This window comes from Trichechus manatus, unplaced genomic scaffold (assembly GCF_000243295.1).
Source record: "Trichechus manatus latirostris isolate Lorelei unplaced genomic scaffold, TriManLat1.0 scaffold00341, whole genome shotgun sequence".
Taxonomy (NCBI): Eukaryota; Metazoa; Chordata; class Mammalia; order Sirenia; family Trichechidae; genus Trichechus; species Trichechus manatus.
In genome coordinates this window covers 234053-239842 of record NW_004444277.1, presented here as the reverse complement: position 1 = coordinate 239842, position 5790 = coordinate 234053, and positions in this window count along the sequence as shown.

The following is a 5790-nucleotide window of genomic DNA, read 5'->3' as shown; positions in this document are numbered from 1 at the left end:
AGAACTGCCCCATAGGGTTTCCAAGGAGCGGCTGGTGGATTAGAACTGCAGCCGAGCTCTTAACCGCTGTGCCATCAGGGCTCCACTTGTTTGGAATAGACAGGGTGAAATAGAAATTAATTATGGGCTATCGTAACTGGATGAAAAAATTTTCCTCACCATTTCAGGGGGTGGAAGATGCTGAGTATAACATACTTAACCCAAGAGAAATATCAGATAGAGCATTTGAGTTCTATTAGTTTCAGAGTAACCTCCTAATTGATTTCCCTTTTTAGAGGGGTAGATCCCAGATGGGTGACATAGCAAGGTGAACCGAATTATACTTTTACTTTGGCTGGAAGTGAGGCACACAAAAACTGGGGAATGAATCACTCAGGGATTCTAATCTTGTGTCTAGAGAGCTCAGGAAAGAGACTATAGGTGGTGAAAGTGATGTATTTAATAAATAGGCAATGAGGCTTGCCTAGTTGGATTTTCTAGTCTGATTTGCAAATATTAACGCATTTAAAAAACATCTTAATTTTAGAAGCTTGATTATCTTAGAGACAAATGTGCTCTGATAGGATTCCTGTGGGAAGGACTGGGTAGTTGGTGAATATAGACATTGGGGCTGAAATGGAACTTTGCTTTGTACTTTATAATTAAAATCTAGTCTGATCAATTTCTTAGGAATTTCAGATTGATTCTCTTGTTCTTCCATATGGAAGAGACAGGAATCCTGATCCCAAATAAGGAAAGAAAGCTTCATTCAATCCTGCCCACAGTTTGGGGATTTTTTGATAAATAAATAAATATATAAAAATGCATATATCTTTTACATCTCACGTACACACACATATATATATTATATACATATGTATATTAAATTGGTAGTACAGTGCACATGGTTAAAAAAAATACAGTGAAAAGTCAATCTCTCTCCCACCCATGTGTCTCCATTTCCTCTACCCAGAGGAAACTAACCCACTTTTTGTGTATCCTTTCAGAGATACTCTATGCAGATGCAAGCACATATTATAATAACAGCTAACATTAATGAGCATATATGTGCCAGGCACTCTCTAAGTGCTCTACACATATTATTTTATTTAATTCTCTGCAATTTGGCACCAATGTACTTTTCTAATTTTAGTAAAGTGTGAGATAAGAAGCTCTGATTGGGAGTAAGAATCTGTGTTTTGTTTCTCTTCTCTGGCTGAGTGAGTAAGGGGCAATCATTTCACTTTCTGGGCCTTTTTTCTTCATCTATAAAATTGTATATTGGAATAAATCAATGATTTGTTTAAATGCTGTATAATCATTTTTCACAGAACAAAATATTTCCAGAAGGTCATGACTAAGAGAGATCAAAGCTAGGCAGCCTGGGTTGAAGCAGAGCTTCAATGTGGATGTTTTAAGCCAGCCCTAGGAAACTAATACAAATGGCTGTTTAAAATAACAAACAGATAAACAGAACAATAAGTGTTGGCAAGGATGTGGAGAAATTGGAATCCTCACACATCACAGGTACTGGGGGCTAGGACTTTAACATATCTTTTTGGGGGATGCAATTCAACCCATAATAGTCCTGCCTCTGGCACCCACTGATTCCTGTCTTCCCACATGCAAAATGCATGCACCTCATCCCAGCATCCCCAAAGGTCATAACCCATTCCAGAATCAACTCTAAGCTCAAGATCTCATCTAAATATAATCATCTCAAAAGTCCCACAGTTTCTTAGACTCTGTTCATTTTTTCTTCATTCTTTTTTTCTTTCTGCACCTCAACTGGTTAATTTCAATTGACCTATTTTCAAGATCAGTGAAAAAAAGGTATACCTTTTGTGTAGGGCACAGGCCTCACTATTATTGAGTCTTACAGAAAGACCTTTCTCTTAAGTGAGCTGGACTGCAGAGCCAGACCCAGTGCTTGCAAACCTTGCAATTCCATGATGAAGTCATGGGGGCCTGACCACATACTTGCTATCCCATTTCCTAGAGTGGAAGACACACTGGGGCCAAGAAATCTAGTGAATGAGGCAAAATCTCTGAATTTTGAGTTGCTTCAAACACCTTACTTTGAGACATGTGCTTGAGAGCCTGACATGAAATTTGGAAACTCAGAGAAAGAAATATGACCAGTTCAAGCCACCCCAACAAGCAGGGGCCTGATAATGAGAGGGAGGTCACAACATTAAATTGCAGGAGAGAGGGACAAGGCTGTCAGGCCAGATGTCAGTAAAGTGTAGAGAGAATTTTGGCAGTGGAGTTTCCCAGAGGTTTGTTGTGTCAGGAAAGGTGAACACAGACAGCTCTTCGTGGCCTCCTCCAGTTGTGTCTCAGCATGGAACCACAGGAAGAGGAGAACCTAGAGTAAACCAAAGGGAGTTATTACTGGTACTATTTGAAATTTGCTCATAGGCCACCCCTGCCCCTTCAGAATTCACAATGCCTGTCTGCAGAGGCTTCCTAGGGACATAAAAGTCCCATTACCCTCTTAGTACTTATCTCAAAGTAGACTTACTACCAAGTTGCACCCAACCGCAAACAGACAATTAGCAGTGTTTGATGGTATAATAGGTCCCTGGAAGGCACAGTTAGTACTTGGCTGCTAACCAAAAGACTGGTGGTTCGAATCCACCAGCAGTACCACAGAAAAAAGGTCTGGTGATCTGCTTCCATAAAGATTACAGCCAAGAAAACCCTGTGGAATTCATTTCTACCCTGTAACACATGGGGTCACCATGAATTGGATTCGACTCAATGACAGAGGATTTGGTTTTTTGGTTTGGATGGTATAAGGCAGAATAGGAATTAGTGTACAGTGTCTAGCACTGCTGCTGAGGAGAAGAGCAGACCCCAGTAGGAGTGGAGACATGGTGTCCACACCTGGAATGAGAGAATTGAAAATAGCTGACAGATAAGATGGCAAATGCACAATGTGAATAGTCGAAACAGGGAGTGGGTTGTTTATAAGATAATGGTCTCATACTTGATTCTGTTACTCTGCTTGAAGCCTGATTTAAAGTCCACGACCCAAAAAACACTGGCATGGGTTCGGACATCTTGGTCTACATGAGACAACTCCAGCTGCCAAACAGAGAAAAAGGGTTAAGAGTCAGAAGAGAACTTTGTGTCAGAGCAAAGAGACAAGCAGATCCAGCATACTCCTTCTACCCCCACCCCAGGTCATGCTGGAGCCTAATTTCACTAAGGGGATGTCCTTATTCTTCTCAGCCAGAGAACAAGCCCACTGGGGTGAGGTTAAGGGGTGGTGTGCTATCCTCCCCAGAACATTGTGGGGAGAGCCCACCTCCAGACTTCATTAGGGACAATTTGTTCTTTCAGACATTTCTAGGATGTGCTTAATTCCAAGAACCACCCAAGTGTCTTGCTCTAAGTCACAAACTTGCTCACAGTAGGGAGGACAGTGTATGGGGTTTGGAAACTAGAAACCCCAGGTACCTCTGATTGGGCCAGAGAGCTTACCCAGAGAATGGAGGCAAGACCAGAACATCATCTCAGATCCTTAGAGAGAGGCTCCACAACAGAAAAACATAGATGACTAGAGCATAGACAGAGAATGTTAGTAAGGAAGAAAAAATGCCACTCAAGGCAGGTAAGGAGAGGCCAAAAGAGTTTAAGAAAATTCATGGCCGCTTCATGGAGTCAAAAGCACAAGAGAGTAGAGTCATAAAAACCTTCACTCAAGGACTAACCAACAGCAGTGGCAGATAAGAATAGTGAGTATTACAGGTATGAGAGTAACAACTATCAGGGGACAGCAGTACCTGGGATGCACATCAAAGCAGACACAAACACATGGACAACATGACCAGGGGCTCCCCTGTGGACCATATTCCCTATGGCTCCATGATGATCTAGCCCTGGGAGGGGAGCAGAGAAAAGCACTCATGTTGACAACTACCTGCCTTATGCTGGAGCAGCTGCTGCCCTTCCAAGGTGAGGACCTCAGAAGTGTCAGGAGCTGAGCTAAGCTGGAGAAAGCGGAGCTGAGCTGCCAGGTGTCACAGTAGCCAATTAAGACAGCAAACCAAAATGAAAGCAACAGTCAAACAATTGATCAGTGTGTTAATATAAGCAAGAGACCCAGAGAAAGTGCTAACTCCCTACTGTTCCATTATTTCCCTTGGAATGGTGGTAGGAGAGAGTCAGGTGGATCAGCTCAGATGCAGATGTGGAGACTCATCTCAATGCTGAGGGAGCGCCAAAGAAAAGGCTCCTGCAGTTTTATGGACCTAGGCCTAGGGTGGGTGGGGGTGGGGGATGAGGAGGAAGTGCTAGGAGTAGAAAAGTACTGAGTGGGGAAAAGGGTCTTCAACGTACTCGTTAAGGTGGTCTTGGCAGAGACACCTGAAAAATAAACATCAGCTGAGGACCCCACAATTAGGAGGCCTCTGAATGGAGGCATCTATGCTAGGAATGTAGATATGCATAGCTGGACAGGGAGTCCTGAGCCCTTGACTGCAACTCCCTCCAGAGACTGCAATGCACTGGCTATGCACAAAGTCTGGTTTGGGAGGGAATTTTCCCCCTGAGGCCTGCCAGGTAAAGCCTTTGTAATTGCCTATGGTCCGGCCTGTAAAATCCCATGTAGGTTTTTGGCTAGGAGCCAGACTCCTTAGGAAGCTGGGTAACTAGTTAAGAGGGCAGTTTCTCTGAGGGACCAGGTGTCTGGAAGTTTGAGAAGACCCTCCCTACACCCAACTCCACCTCAAACTCTCAAATTCCAGGGCTAGAGAGAGGATAGAGAGCCTTGGTGACTGGGGTCTATGTACTGCCAATTTCCTTATGCAGGCTTCAACACTGGTTTAGAAGATTTAGTTTCAAGTGTCGCAGCTGCAGAGGCCCTCACCGACCTGTACTTCTGGTCCTTCAGGGATAGCTGATAGGCCACCTTAATTGCCTACCCCTAAATCAGGATGATCTCATAAGTCAGATCCTGGGAGGAAACAGATCACAACTAAACACATCTGGGATTTAGGGGCTGCTTGTCCTGTCCCAGAAACCCTGGTGGTGTAGTGGTTAAGAGCTATGGCTGTTAACCAAAGGGTTGGCAGTTTGAATCTACCAGGTGGTTCTTGGAAACCCTATGGGGCAGTTCTGCTCTGTCCTATATGGTTGCTATGAGTCAGAATCAACTCGATGACAACGGATGGCAATGGGTTTGGTTTTTTTTTGGGTGCGTCCTGTCCCACACCTCCAACCACAGCATAAACACAGGTAATATCTGGACAAGAGAAATTATACTGACAGTGTGACCTACAGTTACATGATCTGTTTGTGTTACCCCACTTAATTTTCAGAACAACCTCATGAGGTTGATTATATTACACCTCCTTTTTACAGATGAGAAATTAGGCATAGAGCTAGGTTAACTTGTGCAAGATCATACAGCTAGCAAGTGGCAGAGTCCAGAATCAAACTGAGGCAGTCTTTCACCAGAGCCTGTACTCCTAACCTCCTCACTGGCACAAAGAAGGCATAAGGTTTGGGGTACAAAAGGTCCCGATGATGCTGAGATTTCCAAGAGCTGTCTGGGTTCCAGGAAGTGCAGGGCTTTGGGAAAAAAAGGTGTTTTCCCGAGAGAAACAGCAGCATCCATCCTAGGACTAAGAGGGCAGCAGGAAAATCTGCCCAAAACTCCTAGGGTAGAGAGATGTACTAAAGGCCCTGTCTCGGGATAACCCATTGCCATCAAGTCGATTCCAACTCATAGTGACCCTATAAGACAGAGTAGAACTGCCCCATAGGGTTTCTAAAGAGTGGCTGGTGGATTCGAACTGCTGA